Source organism: Pseudopipra pipra, chromosome 4 (assembly GCF_036250125.1).
Source record: "Pseudopipra pipra isolate bDixPip1 chromosome 4, bDixPip1.hap1, whole genome shotgun sequence".
Lineage (NCBI taxonomy): Eukaryota > Metazoa > Chordata > Aves > Passeriformes > Pipridae > Pseudopipra > Pseudopipra pipra.
In genome coordinates, this window is record NC_087552.1 from 34,351,716 (window position 1) to 34,367,527 (window position 15,812).

Consider the following 15,812-nt stretch of genomic DNA (forward strand, 5'->3'; position numbering starts at 1 on the left):
CATGCACTTGAAAGAGTGCATGTCTCCTCCTCTTTCCCTTACTGAACTACTGTATGCTGCAAAAGAAGGGCTCTGCTAGGCCCTCTGATGCCCAGTGTGGTAGTACAAAAAGGCACTAACGGAACGGCAGATATTTAAACAAAACAACTGACAAGACTGCATATATATCTACACCTAGAGGAAATCCTTTAAAAGAAAAGACACTTCAGGAAAAAATATCTCAGAAGGAAAGAAGCCTAAGCAATAAGTGAGGTTCTTTGTTTAAGGAGTACTTTAGTGCCTGGTAAAAAAACCTGCATTTCTTTATGGATGCTGAGATGCCTAAATCCAGCAGAAGGTTTACACTTGCACAGAAAGAGTAGTGTCCTGATTTAGATACCTCACTTAAGAGATGTAAGACCCTTTCTCCCTCATCACTTCCTCCTTATCAGCCTGACACTGGGTTTTCTGATTCCTGTTCCCAGGGTTGAGACAGACTGGGTGAGACTGCGAACCCCATAAAATGACAAAGTACTTGAACCCAGGTTACTACCACCTCTCAACCTCCCTCTCACGAAGGTTCATGTGTGATCATATTGATGATCAACCTTGACATGAGAACAGAGTGAACAACTGGCCTTCCCATCATTTCCCCCACCTTTGACTGCTGAAGGATCCAATTCTCAAAGACTTATGCTCCATGAGTATAATCCCAATGAACTCAAGAGTAGAATTTATGCTTTTGTTTATTCAGTATATGGCCCCTTCTGGCTTTTCATCCATGGAAAAATGCAGCCAAATAAAAGCATCCAGAATCACAGAGGTCCTGCTCTCTGTGTCAGTTTTCCATAGTGTTTTTCTAATCCAGCTCTCCCATTTTTGTTTTATTTTCATTGAAATTACTGGGCAATTTAGGGGGTGCTTTTAAGTCCTGTTATTCATTGTGAGATTAGTGTGGACATTCAGACTCAGATCAACAAAGTACACACCTAGGGATATAGAAAGTTTATGAGCTCTGAGGATCTCATTCACTAGAAGGGAGGAATGTTAGCTGGTGCTACAGTAATTAATGGTTAAATTACCCTTGGGTAGTAGGTAGTAGGTAGCATAACTTTACAATCTGGTAGCTTTAAATTTCACAACTAATTGTAGCAGTGGGAGTTAGAATGCAGGTTGAAGACATAATGAAATTACCACAGGGAGGAACAGACTAATGAAGTGAAGTCCAGCAAAAGTTATGGCTACATTACTGTCAACTTGAAAATCTGTAAATAACAACTTTGAAAACCGTTGAGGGCACTAGACAATGGATTTTATGTGTATATAAGTATGAAATGTGGATTGGGAGGAATAATTGGGTTTGCTATATTGTCAAGTATGTACTTGGAAAAAAAAATCACTTGGTCATCATTTAATCTCCTTTGCACACCTTTTTCATCTTATTTGCATTTTTAATGCAAAACCCAACAGAATATATCTTCAATCATACTGAATTGGTTTGTGTCAAGTATTTGGTGCATATACAACTTCGTAAGTCTTTTAGTTCTTCAGCAAAAAAACTTTCAGGAAAGCATAAAAATCTCTTTATGATTTTGGTACTTGGAATTTCAAAGTCAAACTTTCACAATTTTATTAAGACTGTTTTAAATCAAATTATCTTCAGTTAATAAAATACAGAGGAGTGAAACCAGCGCTTTAGAAAATGTGGCTGAAAACCAATCTCTATAGGGGTCTTTTCTTCAAGACGTTATAATATGAATTTATAGACTTATTTATTTTTCCTGAGAAAATGTCATATGAAGATCAGGTATGATGTTTTACATGCTGCAGAAGCTTGAAAGAATGACATTTCACCTTCCAGAGGAGGCTCCAGCCTCTACTTGTTACATAAGCTCAAAAGCATTTGATGGGACTCTACCTCTATAACATCATCTTCCTAGATACTGTGGGGTTTTTTATGGATTATCACTTGTATCAGCTACATCAGCTGTATCAGTTTCACCTATATCAACAATATTAGTTTCTGCTTTACCCAGACCTTTGTATTGCTTAGCCTGTGAATTGTGTCAATAGTGGAAATTCCCTTAGTTCACTGGTCAACCTATGCCATCAAATCAGTCCTTCTAATCCCAATTCTTTCCTAATATCCTGTTCTTTTTGCTGTTAGTGAAGCCTGTTAATTCTTGTCTGGTATGTCACTCTAATGCAGGAATAAATTATTTTTCCTTTGTTTCACAGCATTTATCATAATTAAAACCTGTCCCATGTCCCCATTTAGTAATGTAAGAAAAATTATTTTCTCATTTTTCACAGCCTTTAACATAATTGAAACCTATCCTACTGTGAGAGATTGAAAGGGTTAATTGCTTAAACATTGTTGAAATCACTGAAAGACTTTTGTCGACTGTAGCAAACTACGAAGAGAAGCAACTGCTCACCACAGCCCACCCCTTCCTGAATATGCTGTAGGGGTAGATATAATTTCAGAAGAATTTGTAACAGAAAGTTAGGAACTCGATTTTCATTAAGAGGGCTTTCTGCCTAAATGATAAGTCTTTCTCAAAGGCAGTTTCAATGTTTTCCCCCCTCCCTGCATAGCAAGAGAAGTTCTCATCCTCTCTCTGATATGTGAGAGGAGAGAGAGGGCCCTAACAGACATGCACAAAGGCCTTGGGAAGGTGGGGCAGAAACAGAGAGGATAAAAGGGGCCCTGAGGGGGCAGGAACTGACCTTTTGCCCCGAAGGCCTGATGCGCCACATTGTAAAAAAGTGGTCCTTGCACCTGAAATAAACCATTTTTTTTAATCCGTCCACTGCCTTGGCATTCTTGGGAAGAATACCTGTATATGTTTACCTTACAATGCCTACTAATTTTGACTATGAGGGGAACTTGAGATAAGACAAAGGTGGTGCTATTGTCCATTTACCCCAGGAGAAGAATGTATCTATGAGTGTGAGAGGCTGGAATGCTAATGGCTCAAAAAATCAGGGTGCAAGCTGACAATGTGCAAAGTAACCACTCAGGTGCTGCGGGCATGCACAGCCAACACCTCAGGCTACAAGCTGGGTGTTGAACAAGGTAAAGAGAGAGGCAAATCCCTCAAGGCGAACCAATGTTTCTTTGTCCTTACACAAATGACTCAGCTGTGATAACTCCCTTCTGGGGAAGCACTGAAACACTCATGGGTGCCCTGGAGATATCTCTGCTGTTGGGCCACAATGGGTGTCATAGGTTATAAAATCCAAGGGGGAATTTTTCTTCCCCTGCCCCACTGTAAGAAAGATGGAGTTTGAATGGGGAGGGGGAAGGGGGGAAATTAGCTTTACAAAAGACCTGGCTGGCAAAACTGCATTCCTGACTGATGGCCCATCTGAGACTGGAGTGAGGGAGGAGGAGTTTTGCTCTGTTGCTGCCCTCCTCAGAAAGGGGAGAACAGTTTGGGTTTCTCTCTCGACGGGGTCTGTGTGTGCATTTGGAAAAAAAGCCTTGAGGCCGGTTTTTCTTGCACTTGACCTGGTCATTCCTGACCACTCGCCTCAGCTTGCTTGCACGCTGCCCTTGCCTCCAGCCCAAACCTGCTGCGATTTCATCGGAGAGTTTTGTGCTCATTGGGAGAAAGGGAGGAGCCTTGAAACACTGTCAGCCGAGGACAACAGTGAGTTCCGTAGGGGTGGACTGCTTTTCTTTTCCCCTTCTTCCATTGGGGGAGGGTCCCCATTCTTTCGGCTTCTTCCATGATCCGAGACCCCCCGTGCGGTAACTGCCAGAGCCCAACAGCACCCCCTGCAGGCCACCACAGAGCACTGCAGGCTCTGCACCTCCAGTGACCCAACAGTGCCCCCGCCAACTGTGATTAGAATTGCGCCAGAGGACAGGGAAGTATTCAGACTGTGTGTTTTTTTTTTGAGGGGGACTTTTGGGTACAGGACTATTGTCTAGTTGTTTTTGTGTGCTGTTACTGTCTTTGCCAACATACATACATATTTTAATAAAGGGTTGTTATTTCTCTCTTTTTCCATACTTCCTCGATTGGAGCCCCTTAATTTTGGATTTACAATTGCTGAGAGAGAGGAGTTTGGTCTATCTCATAACTCATCCTCCTTAGCAAACATTCCAGTCTCTTCAAACAGAAACAATGGGTTGTAATGGACTCAATTGTGCTGATGTAACAGGCAGCTGTAATGTCTTAGAAGGTGCCAAAGGCTCAAGAAATGTCCTGTGATCCAGTATTACATCATCCATTGTAAAACTCCTTGTCCCAGGGGAGGTACCAGGGTATTTCTACCTAGCCTAAGCATAATAAAACCCCTATGGGCTCTGCGTTTCATCAGGGCCTTCCCTCACCTATGGGCTTCCCTTGGCAGATCTAGATTGCAACCATCACTTTGACAAGACTGGAACCCTCACCACCCAGAAAACCAGAAGAAGAGGATAAATGGGACACCACTGGAATTCACAAACTGGTGATATTTCTCTACTTAATCATTCCCTCTGTCACATTCTTTTTCTCCCCACTCCTCCCTCTTTTCCCTTTTTCTTTCTCTCTCTCTCTACCTCATATTTACTGATAATTATAAATCTGTACTACTGACTTTGGCATTTGCAACTTAATTTGGGCAGAGGCATCTCTCTAGTTATGTTAATAACCATATCTTAATACCTATGTCCCCATTCAGTTTTGTCTTTAGGTTAAAAAACTGTCCAGTCTTGTCTTCCTGTCTTTTCTGGTCCTCTGACCACCTGTTGATAATCTCAAAGCTGTATTCAGCTAATTACCATCTTTCTAGGACTGCAGTAACTAAGTCTGCTCAGTTCATGAGGTCTGTGACCATGATAATTAGAGCAGGGAACAGGTATTTAGACTGAGATCTGCTACCTAGGTCATTCTTTTGCATCTTTTCCCTTTTATCCTGTAAGTATTTAGCTGCTATTGGACAAGAATAATGTCTTGCACCAATTTCCAGTTCTTCACCTACACATTGTCCTGCAATTTAGATGTCATTGCCCTTACCTTAGTGCAGATTCATTAAGCATCACCTGCCCCACCATCCATGCCAGTAGTGAAGTCATTGAATAGATCCTAACTAAGTATAGGCTTCTGTATATCCCCCAAAACACTCCGAATTTCATTATGTTAACTGCTCTTGGGCTAAGGTTATCCAAGTAGTTTTGCGCTTACCATCTAGCAATTAAATCCATTGGAGCTTTCTGGCTTCTTATGAGCCTACATTATGATGTTGAAGTATATGATCTGTATTACTTCTGCAGAATATTTGTAAATGGTTTGCTCAGATTTTTCTCAGAACTAAGCACAAGCTGGCTATATCACTTTAGTTCCATTTTACTTCCTTCTTAGGGTTTTTTTCCATAAACACTACACTTACTACATTTACTAACATTAGTTTTACACTTTTCCAGTATTTTGGTGCTTAACTTCTCCTTGATGATTTTGCAAAGAGAATGATTCTATGAGTTTTCAGATCATCCTTTAGGTATCTCAGGAAGAAGTCCATCAAATCTCAAGGTTTTGAAAATATATGACATGGAAGTTCTTGTAAACATTTCCTTCCCTTTTCTGGGCTGATACTTTCTTTGTTACCTTTGATTAGTACCAGATATAATAGGAAGATATTCAGAATTATCCAATATTAAATTTCCTTGATAATACATTACAGTGGTGAATCTGAACCATGAAACTTGGTTAATAATTTGTGCTTCATTTCCAGTTTGAGTTTTTCTGATTTGAGCCTCTAGTCATTAATCCTCTCTTTGGTATAACTCCTTTGCTGGATTAACTGCCAGTCTTTTCTTTCTGTAAATGCATTTGTAAGCTGTGATCAATTCAATTTGCTTTTCACCTCTGAGAAAACTGTCTGAATTCTCCTTGCAAATATCTGTCTCCAACAGGATACTTACATGGTTTTATTCACTGTTTCCTATTGATGTATGTTCTAGGATAAGGTTAATCAGTTCTATGATGGCTGTTAAAGGGGTGGTCAAGGTGCTGAAATGTGAGCGTATGGGGTTAAAAAGAACTGATTGGATAAGGTATGAGGTTTGGAGATAAGTGGTGCTAAAAATATGAGAGGAAAAGCTAGGAGAGGAGTAAGGCAATTGGAATTCCTATGCTGAGTGTAAATAAAGTGTAAGGATAAAGATTTTTTTTCTTTACTATCTGGCTTGGCTGAATTTTTTATTATGTAGGTAATACCTGTTAAAAAAATGAGATTTCTTTTACATTTCAAAGACTTAAAAATTAAGTGTTTTCTTTTTTTAATTTAATTTTCAGAAAGTGAATGAGCCTGTCTGAAGACTTTGTTTTGACACATATCCCTGAAATATAATAATTCTCAATTTCCTTATTTGTGGTTTAATTAATAAAATATATAGTAAGAAAGCATACAGATATAGATGGCAAACATATAAAAGCATAAACCAAGCCTGAAAGTTAAATTCTTAAACTCAAAATATATGATGCTATTATGATTTTAAAGGAATTCTTTTAATCCCCTCTGAAAACCTTCCTTGTAGCATATACATTTAGGTGTTGTGTTCAGTCCAAATGATGACAACTTTGATGTCATGCAAATTTAGAAAAAATATGGGGCCCTAATTTAGGATTCAGTATATATTAAGAAATTAAAGAAAATAACCCCTCCCTGCCCAACTTCTTAGTCATTTTCAGTGTCATAGTTATCTCCAGTTCAGTAATAACTCAAACTATCTATATTTTAATTAGCATCTTAAGTCACCTTAGTGTAGTGTAAGTGGTAGCAGTGCAAAAATACATGCAGAACTACAAATGAGGGCTCAATTAATAATAGAAAAGAGTTGTATCAGCCTCTCAGAGTACTTGCGGCTCTAGCGCAGCACCAGGTTAATCAGGAACATGCATTATTTTCCTACTGGCAGATCCTTTTTGAATTTCAAGTCCTATTTAACCTGAGGTGGACACTTATGTGTGTACATGAGAGTGGAGTTCTCAATGAGGTATAACTCTTCCTGTTTCAGAAGCTAGCATTGCACTGAATACAAGAGCATGACCAGTCAAGCACTTCACTAATATTTACACCTCCATTGGCCCTCAATTTCTGTTTTACTTTATTCTACCATCAACCTTCTTCATACAATAAAACACATAATCAAAGCAGGGAGCTCAGATAAAAGTGAAAAAAGGCACTAGAATTTCCACTTTGTGTGGACTCTTTTTTCCTAACAAGCTTAGTCTTTGATCATTTCCCATTTGATCAAAAAGAGCTTTGATGTTCTTTGAAGAAGTACTGAATTACTGGAATAAAGATACAGAATTTGATTCACATTTTCATCCGAAGAAAATAAACGAAAGAGTTGGACTAGTAGTTTGCAGTAGATCTACAAATAATTGGAATTTCTCCCCCCAACATAAGGAAAAAAGGAGTATAATCTAGTTACAAGCAAAAGTTAAAAGTGGGAAAGAAAGACAAATGTATGGCATATTTGTTCTAGAAAATATGTCTCTAACTGCCAGTCAAACTGTGATAAATATCTTCAGCTTGGAAGGAAATGTGTGCTTATGAATATCAAAGTGCAAAATATATTGCAGATCCATGCTTGAACAACATTTACCACAGCTGGAATGATTTACTGTAAAGAATGCTAGAAAGAAAGGAATAAAAGGCTGGGAAAAAGTATAGTTTTAACCCTCTATGTTGTATGTAGTGTTGCATAGAAAGTGAGCTGGGTTTTTTGGATTTTTTTTGTCGTTTGATGATAAAACTTATGTTTTTAGGCCTTTAATGAAATACTTCTGTTTCATTTTGGAGTGTGGATGCTCAAGGGTAGCCAAGAAATCAAGCCAAATTTCAAATTACAAAGTTTTCTTTTCTTGTTTTTTGGCTTGTTGTTGTTTTTTCCTTCAGTTTATTTGTTTTGACTTCATATATAGCCCAGTGTTAGGAAGAGCCAGAAAGTTCAAATAAAAGGACTAAAAAGACTGAAAGTTGCATTTAGTCAAGCAAAAGACTGCTATTCATTCCAATTATGACATATATATTTTGATCAACTTATCTTTGTTGTAGAACAGTTATTTAGTGAATACTTTGTCTAGCTTGTACATATTGATTTAAAGATGCAATAACTTTAGAAGGTAGTAACTGATTATTCCTATTTTCGGGAGAACATCTACAGTGTTGAAGCTATGTTTACCCTAAAGAACCTTTCATGGTAATCACATTTTAGATCTCTATGATTTGATTGAAGTAATGTTAGTAGAAGTTCTGGTACTCAATCTTTTCAGCAAAATCCCTTCCTTCAATAGAGATTTCAATAACTATTTTTTTTTTAAGTAGTGTGAAAAGATGAGAAGTCTTCATAAATTCCAACTGTTGTTGTAGTGTGGTAGAATCAAATTTGTTTTAGAGAGGTTGTATTTGTAAGGTTAATTTGGCTCTGACAGTAAATATACTTAACCAGGCATGGAGAGAGGCAAATGAGACCCATGTTAAGCAAACAAAAGCAAATTTGGGAAAGAAACTCCAAACAAAAAAAACCCAGACAACCAGTTCTTGAACATATGGAAGACAAAGAGCAGGAAACATACACCCTGAGAAGTGAGGAGAAAGATACTTCATATTTGAGGAAGAGGGCATTTAAAAACTTATTTTCTTGGTCCCAACAATGCATGGAACAGAAGGGCTCAAAATAGAAAGAATACAGCTGACTCCTACACCATCTGCTTTGCAGAAAACAAATTATTAAAAGCAGCCTGAGATAAAGACTTTGAGTATTTTTCAGGCCTTATAGGCCTTCTCAGAAGGCAATTCTCTGGTTTTTTTGCAGACTTACTTTTCCATTGTCATAGATTTGATGTAAAAATGATCCAGCTGAGTTCTTGTTTAGCTATATTTGCTGTGAACTTTCTTTTTGTTTTGTAGTTTAAAAAAGAAAGAAACAAAAACCTAGGCAGCCAGACTTACGGAATACAAAATAAAAAGAACAATCAACAGTAAATGTAAAAGATTAGGGTGAGATAGTGGGAAAAAATGCCATACAGAATAAAAAAAAATATATTTTCACAGAAAATATTTGTTACCCTTTTGGGGGTACTATACTGACATGGTAACTACTTTTGCTACTTTCTCTTGACAGCCCATAAATAAAGTTTTGTGTACGAAAATAAATTTTAGAGAAAAGGACAGATACACTTGACATTTCAAATGGTAAAGAAAACTCTAATAAAACTGAAAGAGACTTTCTGGAAAGATATTTTACATGAGAAATTATTGAATAATGTAGTTGAAAATTATAGGAAAATATAAAACATGCAGATTTTAACTTGCAGTACAAATACAGTACCATATAAATGTTTTCTGTGTCATAGGGGCTTTTTAATTATTGTATGGAGAATATGCTTAGTCTTTGATGCAAATCCCATCAGAGTTTATTTCCAGTTACTTCAAAGGATTCAGGCTAAACTATAAGCCCCTGGCCTACATCAGACCAACACTGATAAAGGAAAAACTTACCCTAGGTAGATCACTTAAGGGTGAAGACACAGATGGGAGAGATGTCCTGTAACAATGAAATCTTCTGAAAGGCTGAAAAGCATGACTAGCAAGTATCTCAAAGCTGGTCACGATAGGTACAGATGCAGAAAATAAGTTACTTTCAATGTTTTGAGAATGACAGATGTTTTTAATGGTGTCATTCATCTTCAAATGATTTTCTGTGGTATTGAGGTCACTCTTGTAACAGAATAGAAATAACATTCTATTATTATATTTGCATAAACATGCCTTAAATTGCTATTATGTCTCTTTTCTGCTACAGCAAACCTATAAAAAAGAATGCTGTCCACATTCTTATTTCAGTACATACTTATTTTCAGTTTAGAAACTCATTATTTCTTTCATGAAAGAAAAAATGTTTTGTTTTTTGTGACACAAAACTTATAATACCTCTCACAGTTAGACACTGTCCTTGCAGTTGTGTTTATATGAAGCAACACTGATGCAATTGCTGCCATGTTGAACATAGATATATTTTTTCTTCTGATTTATGTCTACAAAAGTGTCAACTATTTGACTCTCCTACTGTATTCAAAGTTATCATAGTGCCAAATTCCAAAGGCTCCAGCTTCTTGTTACTGTCCAGTCCAATTTATCAAGCACACTGAAATGACAAGTGCAAGACAGAAAGTTCTTGTTGTCCTTGGGCTGGCAAAAAATGGTCTGGTCATCTGAAACTCAGAATAAGGTTTGTAGCTGGATATTACAGTTTCATTTGGTGGTTTTCTTTTTAAGCAGTGAATTTATTTGCATATATTTTGATCCATAAACAGAGAAAACAGTTTTATGCTGGAAAATAAAGGAAAGTCCTAGTATATGCTGAATGACAATAAATCTGTTCAATTCAGCACAAAGTATGTATCACAGACGCAAGTATTTTTGTTTGGAAAACTCCACAAAAACCATTTTATTTTTGTTGTCAGGTCTTCAGTTCTCTGAGCTATCACTGACTAATTCTTGAAGGTAGATCAGGAAGATATAGAAACAGATTTATGTGGTAACCTATAGGAGTAAATAAGTGTAATCATTGCCAGGTTGGTTCAGTGTCTGTGTTCTCTTTGATGGTGGATAGGGCACATGAAAATGGACAAAGCTAAAAGAACTGAATGTTTTAAAATAGGCTGTATGCATTCTGGGCTGAAACACAAAAATTTACATTTTTCAGCCCCTATAATAATGAACTGTCTAAGTCCACACACCTATTTGTATTTTAAAAAAAATCCACCTCCAACAATAAGAAAGGCACTAAATAAGACTCAGAACATGATCAGGTAAGTGCTTGAGTGCCTGATATGGTGATTTTAAAAGTTCAGCTAAGACATGCAATTGTGTGATTCTGCTGCAGTGCAAAATGAAATAGGTTTAAAAAAATGTCCTCTGTGTACAAAAATCACATTCCAGGTTTTGGAGATACAGGATTCCCCTTCTTTATTTGAGGAAAAGGTTATAATATAATGGTTTAGGTTGGAAGGGATCTTAAAGATCATCTTGTTCCAACCTCCTTGCCGTGGGCAGGAACACCTTCTACTAGACCAGGTTGCTCAAAACCCCATCCAAACAGGCCTTGAACACTTCCAGGGATGGGACAGCCAACTTTTCTGGGTGACCTGTTCCAGTGCATAACAGTCCTCAAAGTGAAGAATTTCTTCTTAATATATAACCTAAACCTATCCTCTTTAAGTTTAAAACTGTTGCCCCTCATTCTGTCCTATTACTACACTCCTTGATAAAGAGTCCTTGATAAACAATGGTTGTGGCTTTTCCTGTGTGAGGTTTCATTATGCCTCTGGCACCCAAGTGGGACACAGCAGTCATCTTTTCTTCCTCTTTCCTTCCCCTTACTATACAGCTGAATGGAGAATTCAACATACTAAGCTGAAATACTGAAACTGGAAAATTAATAGAGTAAGAAAGATATTAAGTTAAGAAAAATTGCAGATTAATTCCCCCCTGGAGTTTAAAAAGAATTAGGGACATAGCTGTGCTCTTACGTTATTTTCTTTCTGTTCTGTTCCTATAACTCTACTAGAGCTTTTTACTGTCTCTTGCTACTGACTGCAAGGGAACTTTCAAATCTGACCATACATTGTTGAATCTCACTAACAGAGATTTGTTCTTTATAGTTGAAACCCACATACTTTCAAGTGATGTGTATACATAGAAATGAATTACTGTACAAATAAAAATAATTCAAACATTTTTAAGATGCTTGAAATTGGAAGCTCAGAATGGATATAATGAAATTGTGGGTCTCCTTTGTAAAGAAAACACCCAGATGGGCTCACTATCTACGCTCCATATGGCACTCAGTCTCTCTGCTCTGCATCCCACTATGCTCACAGTGTAATCCATATGGACCTTACTTAATTGGTTTCCTGTTCCTGCAACATTGACTGTCTCTGTTCATAGCTTTCCATCAAACATCCACTTACTGCTGAGAGAACACATGTGATGATTTCCTAGACTGATGGAAACGTGAGAGCATTAATTTCTTTGTGTGTTGATCAATGCTGTAGCTTTGGCCATTAGTGGTGAGGTAGAGTACACACACATAGATCCAAGATGCACAATTTCATCCAACTTATGAGTACTCACATACACCCTCTAAGGACAATTAGCAAACATTTCCCTGTTCAATCAAAGTGCTTCTAGGATGTGCAAGCAAGAAAAAGGAGGCCTGGGAACTTGGGAAGGCCATGGACAGGCATCAAGTGGCTTTAGGAGAGTTCCTCCAGCTCTGAACTGGGTAGAGGGCTTAAGGGGAACTCTGTGACTGCTAGGACATCAACTCCACACTCACAGACGGGGACACAAAAGACAAAGGGAGTGCAGGTGTCACTCTACCAAGATTTTCAGTTTTCAAGACTAATTAGCAGTGCTTGTACACTGCAAGATGAATGCGTGTGATGCAACTCTAAGGCCAGTAACAGGTTTACAACTGCAGATTCCAGATCATAGAAATTCTTAGCTTTAATACTCACTAGATCTATTCCTAAACAGCTGAACAGCTCATTAAGTATCGACAAAATTTGTAGCAGTTGATCTCAAAATCACATCCTGCTACTGTTCCTAAGAAAAGGGGTGTGACTCTATGATGTTATCAAGTTGTTTTGAATGTTACATTCAGTTCTGATTATCCTGTCTCTAAAGAGATTAGGCAAGAGGATGCAATGATGAAAGACCTTAAGAACATGACAGACAGATTAAAAAGATAAAAATGTGGAAAAAGAGATAGGGAGAAGTTCCAGTAATGACTGTATGGTAGAGATGCAAAAGGATAAAGAAAAGGAAAAGGTCTTTTGATGTACCTTTTGTAATAGTGTACCAGGCTGTAGTTCAGTAAGACTGAAAGTGAAGTGAAAGAAGGGAAACACTCTATTTTGTACACATTGCAATTGTCCTATGAAACTCTATCATTAATTATTTTTAGAACAAAGAGAGTTGTGGTATTCAGAAAAGAATCAGTTACTTATACAGATGGTGAAAACATTCAGAAATTTGTTACATTATATAAATTAACTATAACCATAGATTTTTAGAAGTTTTGTATGTGAAAGTATATGTCTCATAGAAATTTAGCTGGTAAATAAGATTTAGGATTATACTTGTCATATATATACATACATTACACATACATATACACACATATATATATAAATATAAGCATTCATTGCCTTATAAAAACCCTTAAGAGTTTTTTGACATCTTCCTTGAACTGTCCGTAGTAACAGGGAGCATAAGGGAAGCCCTGGGACTGGTGACACAAGAACTGAAAATTCATAAAATAGAGGCATGCTTAAAGACAAAGGGAGAAATCAGCATCTTTTTTTGGCCGTCAGCATCTCTTCTACATAGTAAAGCTTATATAAGCTAAAATGCCTGTGATAAAATATACTCTATTATATCCTTTATTTTTATTGCTGTCCTGACACCTAACAAACTCAAACTGCTGATTGTGTCTGGTTCAATGACAACTTGTAACACTTTCTTCCCCTTGCACTTTCCCTTTCCCCTTTCCCCTGCCTCTAAGAATAATTTAAACAAATTACCACTAGAATCTACATCAGTTTCTCACTGTATTAATTTTCAGATATATTATATTCATACCTATAGATTTACAGATGTAGATATGTTTGTTTTTCAGGCACCAAATTTGCTTGTACTGTGCACACAGCTCCAAGTGTACCTTGGCAGCCAACGTATATCACCGTTGCTACTACATCACAGAATCACAGAACAGCTGAGGTTGGCAAGCACCTCTGGAGATCATCTAGTCCAAACTTCCTCTCAAGGTGGGGACACCTAGAGCAGTTTGCTCAGGGTTGTGTCTGATCAGGTTTTGAATATTGCCAAGGAGGAAGACTCCACACCTTCTCTGGGCAACCTGTGAAAAAAACAAAAACAAAAACAAAAACCAAACACCTTTTTCTTGTGTCTAAACAGAATTTCCTCTATTTCAGTTTGTACCTTCTTGTCTAGTCACTGGGTCCTATGAAGAAAAGTCTAGCTCCATTTTCTTTACTTCTGCCATCAGATATTTATAAACATTGAAAAGATCTCCTCTGGGCCATTACTTCGTCATGTTAAGTAGTTCCAGCACTTTCAGCCTCTCTTTGTTATGACAGATGCTCCAGTCTCTTACTCATCTTTGTTGCCCTTTGCTGGAATCACTCCAGTATGACCCCATCTTGTACTGGAGATACCAGACCTAGGTACAGTACTACAGGTCCATCTCACTAGAGCTGAGCAGCCCTCCACCTTCTGGCAATGTTCTTCCTAATACAGTCAAGGAGGTTCTTGGCCTTCTGTGCCACAAGGGCACATGGGTCTCAGTTTATGTTCAACTTTTCCAACCAGTCTGCAGCCTGTACTGATGTGTAGGGTTATTCCTATGCAAATGCAGGAATTTATTTGTCTCTTTGCTGTATTTCACGAGATTCCTGTCAGCCTATCTTTTTCAGCATGTTGAGGTCCCTTTGAATATCAGCACAGCTGTATGGTGGTTTATATCACATACCAAGTGATTTATCAATCACTTCTCCCAGTTTTCGTATGATGTTCAAACTTACTGAGAATGCAACCCTGTCCCATTATCCAATGGGATAATGATGTAAGTCTCAGACTGTTGCTGCCCTCCTGTGTTGTTTCTCCAGGAGATACTGAGGTTATTCAGGTTTCTCATGTGTATTATGGCCTACAAAATTGAAATTATCTGAAGGCTTCATCTACTTTTTCCTGATCAGGTGTTCTGCAGCAGACACACACAACTGTACCACCTGCTTTGGTCTGACATCTAACCCTGACCCATAAGATCTCAGTTAGCTCATCATTCATCTGAAGGCAGATTTTCACATATTACTGCTTCACTCCCATAGAGAGCAACTGTTCCTTCATGCCATCCTAGCCTGCCCTTAAATGTCCTTAAAGTGGGACATGTCTCCATCCATTGCAGCACTTCAGCTGTGTGATTTCTCACTACGCCTCTATGATGACTTCATAGCCCTGCAACTACACCCTGATTTCTGTTTTCTCATTTGTTCCCCATGCTGCATGCATTAGTGTACAGGAACTTCAGAGCACCAAGCTGTGCTCATTTCCCAGAAAATGTTCAAGCGTTTTCCCCATGATACTCTCTTCTCTTGCAGGTACTCCTTTATTTCTGTGCATATGCTTGAAATGAGCTCCTTTCAACATTGTTTTCTTAATAATGAGAATGCTACAGTTCTCATCACCCTGAACCCTTTGCTTGCCAACCTAGTCTACCATTTCCTCACTTAATTGCTGGTTGTTGACTCCATGCCCTGTTTCTACTTTAAAGCTCTTCCCACTTGCTTGCACAGCCTGTTGATAAGAATCCTTTTGTCCTACTTTAAAAGGTGGGCCCTGTCTCTTCTCAACAGTTCTTATCCTTGGATAGTCCCATGGTCACAAAAACCATGGGAATATTTCCAACACTAGCCATGAAGCTGGCTGTTGACCCACACAATCAATGAGTCACCACCAGGATCAAGGAGAAAAACTGATGCTGTGCAATATGCTGATCCCTTGTCACAACTAATTTGTGCAAGACAGACCCTCTGTCAGTGCACTCCTCCTGCAAGCACAGAACTCACCTCCTGCTACCCCAGCCTCAGCAAGAGAGCCCAGGCATCCCTGCAGCCCCAGACCTGAAGAGATGCATCTGCACTGGAGTCAAGACCTCAGATGTTCTACAGAAAATGCTCCAGTGGCTGATGGGGACTGAGCCCCTCAGTGTGTCTCCACTGCTGCTAAACAGCACATGTGCT